We start from the raw sequence: 12,338 nt of genomic DNA, 5'->3' as shown, positions 1-12,338 counted from the left end.
TTCGCGATGCGTCTTTATAAATCAAAACCGCGATCGCGCTAAGAATCCGCACGCGGAGATATATATGCGTTTTCCACGTTGCGGCTGGTACGCACGCGGAATAAACAACGAGATAAACATTACGAGGTTGCCGCACTACGGGGCTTCATCCGTTATTAATGCCCACCCCGTACAAACACGTAGGAGCCACTCGCGGCCGCGTGAAGGAACCTATGCGCGCCGCCGCGTCTTGCGGACCGAGAATTTATGAGGATCGGCTGGATTTACGTTTCGAAAAGCGCCCGGAAAGAATTGTAGGGCGACGCGCCGCCGTATCGAGATTAATTTTCATTCGACGAGAGATACGCGCAACGGCAACACGCGCGCTCTTCCGTATTATCGACGCGCCTCCCTCCCACCTCTTTCTCCTCTACGTCCCTATTACATTTCATTCGTATATGTCAAAATTACACGCTCTCTCTCTCTCTCTCTCTCTCTCTCTCTCTCCCTCCCTCTTCCGAGATATTCATCGCCCGTCTTCGATAAACCCGCTAGCTCGCGCGAGAACAAGTTCTCGCTGTCGAGATACAACAAAACGCCTCGCGATGATCGGAATTTAATGAGAAACTGCGCTGTTGAACAACGCGTCGAGTGTCGAGACGGCAATCGGTGCTGTAATGACCGCTGCGTCTCGTAAATCCATGTATAAGATGCAAATGATTGCGTGCAACAAATAAAAAGCACGGGTCAATAGGAGAGCCGACAGACACACGCACGTGTTTAGCAGATATATCTGAATGATATCTGAATCTACTGAAATTTTTATTAAATTCTGAAATCATGGAAATCAGAGCGCACAGCAGCAGCACTGTGTGTCAACGAGACACACAGTGGATGCGATTGAAATTTCAGCGAAGGAGGATACGCGTCGAAGGAGGAAGAACAAGTCGCACAGGGACGAGCTTTCCCTTCTCCCTCGCATCCCTCGAAATCCCCTTGGCGATCGCGAAATTCGCCGTCCTCTCGGGAGATCGCGAAATGACGTCGCGTTCTGAAATCCACCGGTCAGATAGCGGCGCGGCGAAATATGCGTGCGCGCGCATCGGAGATGTACGTATTATACATTATGGAGAGTATAGTCGCGCGTGGACGATAGGGCGAGTGTCCTCGGACGGGCACGATCGCCCGAGATAACTATGAATCCTAACAGTTTCGGCTTGCTCGTGACATGTTTGCCGAAGCGTGCGGCACCGACTCCGCAATATCATGCATCAAAGGACAAGCTAAACCATGGTCCATCGTGTCATCCTCAGAGCCGGTGCAAGCCCGCTCGACCGTTATGACGTAGTGCTGAGCGCCGGGCCTCCATGTCACGACTAGTTCGTCTTCCGCGTTGCCTCTGCCGCCGTCATCCGTTCGGTAATTGTTCGATGAAGAATTAGCGGGAATACTGGCCGCGAGGTCTGGCCGCGTTACGAAGCGCCGACGGACGAGCGCGATTCGCGCACGACTCGCCGAGTCACACACAGCCGAGAGACAGAGCGCGCAAAAATTGGCAAAGGTCTCGGAGGAGGACGGTTCTCGCGCGCACGGTACTCGTTTGTTCCTTATTATATCACGAAACCTCATTGATGTTTCTTGTTTTCTTCTTCCTAGAGTTCGAACGGTTGAGAGTCGCTCTCGATGACTCTGAGCTCTCTGCTGCGGTAGATTACTTACGCGGACGCAGGGAAAGTGACAGCCCGCGGCGACGGGGAATTCGTTACGCATTACACGCGCGATATCCGGCGCGATAACATCTCTACACGGCGATTCCGCCGTGCCGACATCAATTCGGCATTACACCTCGCGAACCGTGCGATGCGACACGACCTCGAAAACCACCGATACGCCGGGCGATTTTCGAACGCGCGCGACCGCGACGCCGCGGTCGTGTCCCGACTCGCCGAAAATCCGCAAAGTACTGATCGCGCGCGCGTATTATATTAATATAGAAGAGACTCTCTCGCGCGGCGCGGCGCGGCGCGACGGAGGCGGTCGAGTGCTAGGTATTTTGTCAATTGTTAGTTCGCAGTCGGCTTCAACCGCGCCATTATCGACACGTGACTACGCTCAGCCGCGGATACACTTGTGTAATCTTTCACACCTGCCGCGAGGAAATCTCTAATGAAATTATCGAGTTCCTTCGTGATCTCTCCCTCTCTCTCTCTCTCTCCCTCTCCCTCTCTCTCTCTCTCTCTCTCTCTCTTCCCTCCCTCTCTCTTTGTTCCTTTCTCTCTTTCTCCCTCCCCCTCTTGGCGATAGAACGCAAAGGATACGAGTGGCAGGATTAATCGCCGTCGTGAAATCCCGATCCCGCCGATAACTCACCGAGTGAATTCGCTTCGATAAAGTTGAGCTCTCACGCGGCGAAGATTACGCCTACCTACCTACCTACCCCACCCCATCACCAGCCACCCAGTCACAAAACCCTTGGAGTCTTGGCGAAAAATCGCGCGACGTCACCGAGCTTCGAGTCTAACCGTCTAACCGCCGAGCGTCGCGCGCAACGACGTTCGCAATCGAATAAAAAACGCGAAACGCGAAAAGTGGAGTATCCGCGGCGGCTGGACGCCGGGGTCAAAACTGCTGGACACTTTCAGCGTTGACGATCTCATAAAAAAAGAGACATTCGCGCGCGCGCGCGCGCCCGCGGCGATCCTGGGGCAAAAGTGCGCGTAAAAAACGCGGGAAACGCGAGAGCGACAAATAGACAGGCGCGGGTGCGAACGGTCGCGACATCGACGTATAATACCGCGGCCTGTTCTGCATTTCGCGCGGCCACAAAAAATATGGCCCCCCGGCCGGAGATTCCGCGATTTCATGTCGCGGGCCGCGCGATGGCCGCCGCTCCGAGAGGAGGAGCGGGAGGGAGGACGGAGGGAAGGAGGAGGATTTCCAACGTTACGCGCTACGTTCGTCACGCTGTGGGGGCTTTATCGCCGGGGGTTAACGACTGTAATTGCGGGAAAGAACACGCCGAATCGTTAACGAGCGGTCGAGAGTGAGAGAGAGAGAGAGAGAGAGAGAGAGAGAGAGGGGGGGGGAGAGAGAGAGAGGGAGAGAGAGGGAGAGAGAGAGAGAGAGAGCGGCCGGGTGGCCGGCCGGCCAGCAGGCCGTGAGAGAAACGCGATCCACGTGGGCGAGGCTGATCGTCTGCGAATTTTGAAAATTCATGAACGACAACAGCGCGCACAAAAGGACACGGTTATACCGTGGCCGCATTAAGGACGCTCGATCGAGCGTACTTAATGCGCGCGCTCGGGTTGGATGACCGCGCGCCCCGCGGCGTCTAGACCTTAACTCTTCACCTCCGCCACGTAGAGAAGAGCTCTTTCCCATTGAAAAATAATCCCCCGGTATTCCCTCGGTGTTCCGGCATTCACCCAACCCCGTCGGCAGGCACTCCCGCCGGAGACCGCCTCAAAGGAATTTCCTAATTTCATGCATGGTTCAGTGAATCACGTCTAATTGCACCGAGGAGCCCGGTCTCCGTATCCGTCGATACGCGAGACCGCGCTCCGGATGCCTGACCGAAAAGACATCGCAATAAATCGCGGCGCGATGTCGCCGCGCGATGATAACGAGCAGGCAATATCTCTCGGATAAGTATCGCGCACAGACCCGCCGGATTTATCAATTTCGTTGAATGAAGAACGAGGCGATAATAAGGAAAAGAAAGAAATCAAAGCGGAGCTTTGACGATGTGGGACGTAACGAGAGAAACGTCGCGGGAAGGGTGAGAAGGAGAAAGGGGAAAGAGAGGAGGAGGACCTCACTCGAGCAAGACGAACGGCGTACAGGTGAATCGCGGCGAGCCGGTTTTCACGTTTGGCTGAAAAATAATTCCGTCGCTTATCTCGCGCGTCGATCGAATCTCTATCGCGTCTCCTCTCTCGCGGTATCCATCGGATCACCTGCCGAGAGCGCGAGCTGGCACGCAGGCAGACAGGCAAGCCGTACCGAGTCAAGCCAAGCAGGCAGGCAAGCAAGCAAGCAAGCAAGCAAGCAGGCAGGCAGGCAGGCAGGTTACCACGCGCGCGGCGTGCTGTAGCGCCAAGAAAAATCTCGCGGGGCGTATCACGACAAAGGCGGAGAGCTCGTAAAGCGGTAAAGGAAATAATTGAACACCTGCGCGCCGAGGCGGGCTTAATTCAATTAGCCCGCCCGACAAATGCCCGACACTTTCTTTGTGCGCCCGATGTAAATTTTACAAACGGCTTTGCGGGCCTCTAGCGTAAATCTGGATACGACGACCGACGCGCACCACGGCCGCAGGAACCTCCGTGGATATCTCGAGATAAAGTGTCATTAAGTGTCTTAATTCTGTAACATCGCGCGCGACCACGGGATGGTAACTGAACTTTCTAACCGCGGTCGCGTTCAAGCGTTCAGGACCGACTTACGCGCGCGACCTCTCCTAAAATTCTAGCCCGCCGGCGGTGGATCTTTTATCCAGCAAGTGCAAGAAACGCGCGTCTCAGGAGCCGCGCTCTTAGCGCGAAATCTCGTGTTTAATTAAAAAAGAGAATTAAATCATTGAAAAATATGACAGAAGAATATATATGTATATGTTCGTTCCGTCAGGGAGAGCTACATCGTCGAAATGATATTTCTTCGAGAATAGCTTTGTAGGCTCGGTTTTATTCCAGCGTTTTATAATTCCGCGAGACGTGCCACGTTTTTCACCAGACAATTCTTTTCACCTCGTGACGCTTGAATAAATAAATTTCTCCCACGCGAATGTATTCCGTAGTATATTCGCCGCATTTCGTTGAATCACCCGTCGCCGGGGCCTACGGTCAAAATTCGCGTGCGCATCGTACCCGGTGCACAGTGCCACGCGACCCGAAAGGGTGTCCGAGGCTTTCGCAGGTAAGGACGGAAGAAGGAGGGCGGCGAAAAGAGGAGCCACGATCATCGAAGTATACAGAAACGGCAGTAGCGGGGAACCCGCCACCCTCGGGGCCTACGACCCCGAGAGAAGAGAGGTAGGGTATGGGGTAACGGATAGGAAGAATACGGGGTTCCTCCGCACCGGGGGAGTAGAGAATAGAATCAGACGGGAACGAGAAAAGAAAAAAAGTAGGAAAGGGCTCAGGTAGCCATTGGTGCTCAACCGTGTCCGCTTGGCCGCGCGATTTCTCATTATCTCGCTTGCTCCGCCGATGCTCCCGTCTGAGTGTTTCGCGAGTCCACTGTTTTCACGAAGAGACCCCATACGCGTACGTGCGCGCTTTACACAACGCTCATTTACGTGAAGACGGTCAAGATAAAAAGTACGAATGCTCCACCTAGCTGAAAGTGCCGAGGATGCACGTGCGCGTCATGGTGGTATCCATCGAGACCAATTTGAATTCGTTAAATATCCGAGCGAGTTTTAGCAGATCGACGAGAAAAAGTGAAAGGAAAGTATACCGAAAAGACCCTAAGAGCCGGGAAGAAACTGTTTCCACGACACATTCGAGCGTACAGCGTCGATGGGTAGCCCCGAAAGCGGAAAGATCCAAATCGCGCGAGTGCACAGTGAGATCAAGGAAGCGGGGATAATCGAGAGCCGAGAAGAGGAGCGTGCGCGCTCCACTTTCGGACATTATATCCCGCGGCCCCGTACCTACGTTAGTGATCTTTGCAAGACCCGAAAACCGCAGCGAAAAGCGCGGCTCAGGCTCCCACGAGGCTCAGCGCGGAAGCGAGAGGAAAAGCGCGAGCTGGCTCGCTGCGCTCCAGCGCAGGCCGAAATTTCGTCGACGACGAACACACTCTCCTGGCCACGCTCCAATTTCCCCCACCAGCGCGGTGAGTCGCAGGGCACGCGGGGTGTCGCGTGTGCCGTGTCGGGAAAGACGTGGGTGTACAAAAGGGTGCGCGCGACAACTGGGCCCAAAGAGAAAGACCCGAGGACTTTGCCCGGCAAGATTGTACCTGAGACTTCTTTCACTCGGGACACACACCTTTCCACTACCGGGAACTACCGGGGTAGTTTAACAACATCATCTGCTGCTTCCGTATACATTTACTCAAAATCTCAGTCGCCCAAATCTTTTGAACGTCGCCCAAATAACGCGCACCCTTTTAAAACATCCATTAACCAGGAGACATTTTTCATGAAACCTGCGGCTAGACGAACGACTCAACCAGCTTCGCGTGTACTCAGCTCCCACCGGTCCGTATTTCCTCACAACCGCATAGATTGCAACGTGAGGAATACGAAGAGCCATGGGGAAAAGTCAAAAGTTCCGAAAGAGCTTGACGTTGAGCATTTGAGCGTCACGGTCGCGAGAACGGACGGACGAAAGAGCAGAAAGAAAGTGGTGTTGGTGTGACAAAGCCGATGAACGTGCGACGGCGAGAGAGAGAGAGAGAGAGAGAGAGAGGGGGGGGGGCGAAGGAGGGAGGAGATCGTCCGTTGCGCCGTTCGGGAGTAAACGGAACAGCGAAGGTGTATTTTGTGAAGGAGAAGGCTGCCTGCCACGCGACCACGGGGCCCCATGGTGGGGATATCGGCGTGCCAAGGGGCCCGCGGGACCAAGGCGACCGTGGGCCGTCGAGGGGGAGGAGAGGGCGAACGTATATGAGGGGTGAGGGAGGACGAGGAGGGGTGACGAGGAAGAAGGTGGCGAGGCGAAGGGGGAAATGCAGCAACAGCAGCAGCAGCAGCAGCAGCAGCAGCTGTCGCTGCCAGTGCCCCCCTTCGTGTTACCCTAGAAGGGGCCCACTGGAGGACATTGGCGCAGACCACGGGGGCCCCAGTGCATCTCAACCTGTTGCTCGTGAGATCCCGCGTCGATACTGCCTCGTGTTGCCGCGGAGATTCGCGCGACTCGAGACGAATCTTTGTCGACTTGCGTTGGAGAAGAAATTGTTTTTTTAATAACGGGACGGTGAGAGAGAGAGAGAGAGAGAGAGAGAGAGAGAGAGAGAGAGAGAGAGAGAGAGAGAGAGAGAGAGAGAGAGAGAGAGAGAGAGAGAGAGAGAGAGAGAGAGAGAGAGAGAGAGAGAGAGAGAGAGAGAGAGAGAGAGAGAGAGAGAGAGAAAGAGAGTCAGGGGTTTTGTAAAATATTTTCAAGTCCGCGTGAAACAGAGAAGCAGAGCAAGACGGTCGCTGTCGTGTGTGTAGGTCGTTTTCGTCTGAGCAAACTTCGGGGATAAATTTCGGAGCGACAGGGGCAGCCGCTAGAGGCAATCCGCCGAGTACAAAACGTGCCTCCATGTATCGACGCACAACGGTCACACGGACAGTAAATTTCGACACACGAGGCGATTACGAGGTCGTCCGTTACGATTTCCAGTTTCACGTCGAACGCTCGGATTTAATTCAAGTATTCGAGAATGTAAGTTAAACGCGAGTTGCATCACGCTCGTTGGTAAGCGTTGCACATTGCGACGTTTATCTCTCGCGCGCCCATTGGTAGGTGCGCACACGGCTCCTTAACATTCCCGTGTGTCGCACGGAATCCTGGACCGAAGAGGAGAAGAGATCGGCAAAGAGATCGTCGCTCGTGGCGATTCGCGCCGAGTAAAAGTACGTCGTCGCGCGCGTCGATTCCGCCGGGATCGGTGAAAACGGGGGAGGCGTGCGCGCAAAATCGTGCGTATAAAAAGAAAAGAAAAACGACACACACACACACACACACACACATAGAGAGTGAGAGAGAGAGAGAGAGAGAGAGCGAGCGAAAGGGGAGAGAGAGAAAATCCAAAGTGGCCAGAGTGCGTGCGCGCGCGTGCCGCCGTCGGCACGTGGCATACACGTGTTCCGGTTTCTCCTGGTCTCGCTCGCACTCACCGGCGACGCTCTCTACGCGACGCTCTTGACACGCGTGTTCATTCACACGGCTTCACGACGAACGGCGGCACGGCAGGACAACGAGAACGTAGGTCCGAAGGCAGGAGGAGGCGAATCTTGGTGGTCGCCCTCCGGGGAGTACATTCAACAGGTGATCTCACGGCACTTCCGACGCCATTTTTGCTTACGCGATGTCGCGGCGCGAGGAGCCCGATAAAACTCGGGGCGAGGAACTCGGGCCGCGTGGCGCGAAATTCCCTCTGTTTGTTAAGCGTCGCGGGACCAAGTTCGATGGAACGGAAGGAAAATTCCACGGCAGGCTGCGCGACAACTGCTCGTTCACGGCGCGACTCGCCGAACTAACTCGACTCTCGAGTCGTCGTCGTCGTCGTCGTCGTCGTCGTCGTCGTCGTCGTCGTTTCGCGGTCTTCGCTAGTTCCCGGTAACGAAAATCTCTCGATGAGATGTAGCGCAACGGGGAATATTAATTTTGGTAAGCGGTACACATAGAATGGCATCTCGAGACATTGAAGATAAAAAGAGAGAGAGAGAGAGAGAGAGAGAGAGAGGGAGAAAGAAAGAGAAGGAGTATCTATGTGTGTGTGTGTGTGTGTATGTGCTCGAGCCACGTTCCGTCGAGAGCGTTCCTCTCTCGGACGGATACGCCTCGCAATCAACTATTTACCCAATTAGAAACGACATTCCTTCGGATTTCGTGATTCGCGCGCGGGCCATTGAACGTCAGAAGGTGACGTCGCGCGCTCGAGGACAGTGGCACCTGCCAAAAAATCGGAGCCCCTTTTTCGAAGCCGGGCGCCAGGAGAGAGCCGAGTGCACATTTGTTCGAGCCCCGGTCGCGTGGACGCGCGCGTCGTGCACGCATACACGGTCGCGTACAACGTGCGTGCACGTACGCACCACCGCTGCATGTGGGCCAGACTTAACGAAATCTGGCCAGATGTCTATTTCGAACGTGGCACAGGGGATGGGGAGAGGATGAGGGAGAGTCGGTGCCGCCGCCGTCGCTGCCACCACCGCCGTCGTCGTCGCCGCCGCCGCCGCCGTTGTCACTCGCCGAAAATGCACGGGTGCGTACGCGTTTCGCGCATACGTGCATGCGTGCGTGCGTGCGTGCACACGTGGACGCGGTCAGATTCTCCTCTCTCTTTCTCTCTCGAATTGCACGTGCCCGTCGGTACTTCACAGGTGGCATCGCACCACCTCCTTCCTTCGGATTTTTGTCGTCATCCGAGGTACATGTGGTAGACGACGCGCTTCCGAGTAACGACGTATGAAAAGGTACGAGAGATAATGCGCATGAAAGATAGAGTGAGAAGAGAGGAGCAGTCGCAATTTTTACGGTTACGGACGGTAAGCGAATACGGATCTCGATAACGTTTCTTCCAAAACTCTTCTTACCGTCCTTGACTTTGTCGCAACCAACGACTGTGCAATCGACTGACATGGACGGTGTTGTAAAAATTCGCGCGAGAATTTACACGGAAGTTTGCAGTAACCGCCAATAGTGCGAAACAGGTGTCGGATAAAATGTATAATTAGAATCGCCGACTTCGGTCTACCTACACGTGCGTGATCGAGACATCGGACACACGGAGGATTAAACGCTACGAGATATATTTACGTTATACGACGATATCTCGCCGGACGCGACGGTGAAACATAGTTGAGAACAGTCATGCCTGCGCCAATGAAGCAAGGGGATACCAGGATATGGTGCTCCTTGTAGGGTGGTGCTTTCAGTCAGGCTGGTAAGAGACGCGACTCTCTAGGAGGACGATAGGTATTTGTCCTCGCGGAGGACGCGGCGCTGTTCGATACATCGCGCCGAACAGATTTTCAAAGACGATGCTTCTTTTTATTTTTTCGCCCACTGTCACTCTTGGGCTACGATTTATTCTTTCCCCTCTCTCTCTCTCTCTCTCTCTCTCTCCCCCCTCGTACCACACATTCGAGTATCGAGAAGGAAAGCCTCGCAATCGTCGTCGAGATGTGTCCGACGTGAAATTAGAGGAGTCATACACGAAACTTCGAGCCGTACCGAACGTACGCGAAATTGTAAGGTGTTCATGTACGTGATCGGGAACGATGTATGAGGAGAGCCATACGCGAATCATCCGGTGTCTTTTTTATCACGGCAAGCTCGTTTCTGTAACCCAGTTCTCGCCGCGGCTAATGGACTTTTGCTCTTCTCCGCGGAGCATCGCAAATTTGCGGAGAGGAAACGCGGGAGAGGACGGGCGAGAGAGATAGAGAAAAGGAAAGAGAGAGAGAGAGAGAGAGAGAGAGGAGAGGGGGGGAGAGAGAGGTGACGGGACGAACAGAGAGATGAACAGAAAGGAGCTTTGAGAAGCGAACGTACTACGACTGCGGGAGAGAAAGAGTGAGACAGAGACAGAGACAGAACGGCGGAAAGAAACGGAGAGACAAAGAGAGAAGTAACGAAAGCGGGTGAGTCGCAGGGCGAGAGAGAAAGAGAGGACCTCGAGAGTGAGAGTTTCACGCAGTGGCAAATTCATATCGACCATAACAGGAGCGAGGCGAATGGCGTATACGCGGTTCGGTAACGAGAGACTTGCATTAGTCAGGAATTCTCGGCTGGTGCGCGCCCGTGTTTTCCGCAAAAAGCCTTAAAATGTCTTCCATTTTCCGTCGTTTGTTCCTTGTTCCCCGTCCGCTGTTCCCCGCCCGTTGTTCTTGGCTACCTCAAGTAATGACGACGAGAGATCGACTGCATATGCGCCACGTGAAGATCTCATAACGCCCGCCCCGTACGCAAAAAGGAAACGTCTCTCGACGCGTTAAAGAAACCCCACGGGCTCGCCGTTAAGATCGCGATAATGCGCGTACTTACACGCCCGCGAACTTTTGGTACTCGCAATCGCGGCCACGCGAGAAACGTGCGCGAGTTTTGCAAGGTGACGACAATTCTCCACGACGCCTGCGTTCGAACAATCTCGTAACTCGCTGTATTACTAACGCGATTATATATTTTTGTTACGATAAAGTCGATATTAATAATAACGAGAGATAACACCGCCGCCGCCGCCGCCGCCGCCGTCGCTTCGACCCGGGATTCGCGTGACCTATCGACACCACTGCGTGCGTACGCTCGTGCGTTCGTGAGGGAGACAGAGAGAAAGAGATATATACACAGAGAAAGAGAGAGAGAGAGAGAGAGAGAGAGAGAGAGAGAGGGCGATGAAGAAAACGCGAGAAAGAGAGAGAGAAAGAGAAAGAATGAGTGAGCGAGCGAGCGAGCGAGAGAGAGGGGGGAGAGGGGGGGATGAGAGAGAGCTGAAGTCGATACAACCGACGAAGAAGGAATGATCCTGATTGGGAGAATGCGCGGTTGGGAGGATGCTCGTCGGCGGGGAAAGGGATCGAGTTTAGGGCGACGGACGAACGGAGGGTCGAGGGCGAGAGGGGTAGAAGCAGATGCTCATCGAGTCCCCCGCTGTAAATGTAGATTATGCTCGGCCTTAATTTGTGTGCGTGCATACGTGAGAGCGCACTCTGGACTTGGCCTTTCCTAAGGAGAGAGAGGATTGAAAAGCGTCCAAGGAAACCGCACGCGCCTGATAAAATTCGCCGGAATATATTTATAACCGGCGATATTGCTATCGCCTTCGCGGAGAATCATCCTCCGTGTGTGCATCTTGTGTAAACGCGCACGCAATGTTGCACCGCTCACCGCTGTATTAATAAACGTAACGACGGGCCTCGCCGCGGAATATATCGCGCGGGCTCGCACGGAGAAATTAAGTCGACTTAATCTCGGATAATCGTACGCCCCGTTTCTTTATCTGCCTTCACGCGTTTGTCCGCTCGCAACTTGTTATTGATATTATTGTTCTTATGTAAAACGAGCTTCAGAGGACGCTTTCTCGAGACGAGAGAGAGAGAGAGAGAGAGAGAGAGAGGGGGGGGGGGAGGGAGAGGGAGAATGCGCACTCGAAACTAAAATGTTCACGATCCACGTTCCATCTGTGAAAACAGATATTCTCGGTTTCTTACGAGGGACGCGCGCTCCTTAATCCTTTTTATTAAAATCCGTCAGACTCGCGAGTGGGAAGAAACTAGAAATTCCAACGGGCTTCGATAATCTTGGGATCGCGTGGCGTCGCGAGATGGTACATTTTCCCGACATCGGCGGAAGATGACGCACGCCCTCCCTCCATATTTTAAGTATGTGGGTTTTCGACATGAGCCATTATAAGTTCGAAGACGTGCGCGCGAGGCGTGTGCACGGTAGACGGAGAAAGAAAAGACCGAGGAGGAGGAGGAGGAGGAGGAGGAGGAGGAAAAAGCGATGGTGGTAGTGGTTGTGGTGGTGGTGTATATACGGGAGTGAGAAAAAACGGAGAAAGAGAGAGAGACAGAGCGAGAGGCAGGTGCATCACGGTGACACTCCCTCGATAATTCTCCGGAGAGAGAAAGAGAAAGAAGGAGGGAAGAGAGGAAGACGGAGGTAGCCGCGTTCGCTGGAGAAAGAAAAAGAGAGGAGGACCTA

The 12,338-nt window shown here is 54.1% G+C and overlaps 1 protein-coding gene across 1 annotated transcript in view; it reads right to left on the bottom strand.

Moving 5' to 3' along the window:
• Nucleotides 1-12,338, bottom strand: part of LOC112588214 (uncharacterized) — a 31,588-nt gene that overhangs the window by 15,004 nt on the left and 4,246 nt on the right. The window lies entirely within an intron of this gene.

This window comes from Harpegnathos saltator, unplaced genomic scaffold (genome assembly GCF_003227715.2).
Source record: "Harpegnathos saltator strain DR-91 unplaced genomic scaffold, Hsal_v8.6 scaffold174, whole genome shotgun sequence".
Classification (NCBI taxonomy): Eukaryota; Metazoa; Arthropoda; class Insecta; order Hymenoptera; family Formicidae; genus Harpegnathos; species Harpegnathos saltator.
This window is presented reverse-complemented; position numbering and strand designations above follow the sequence as displayed.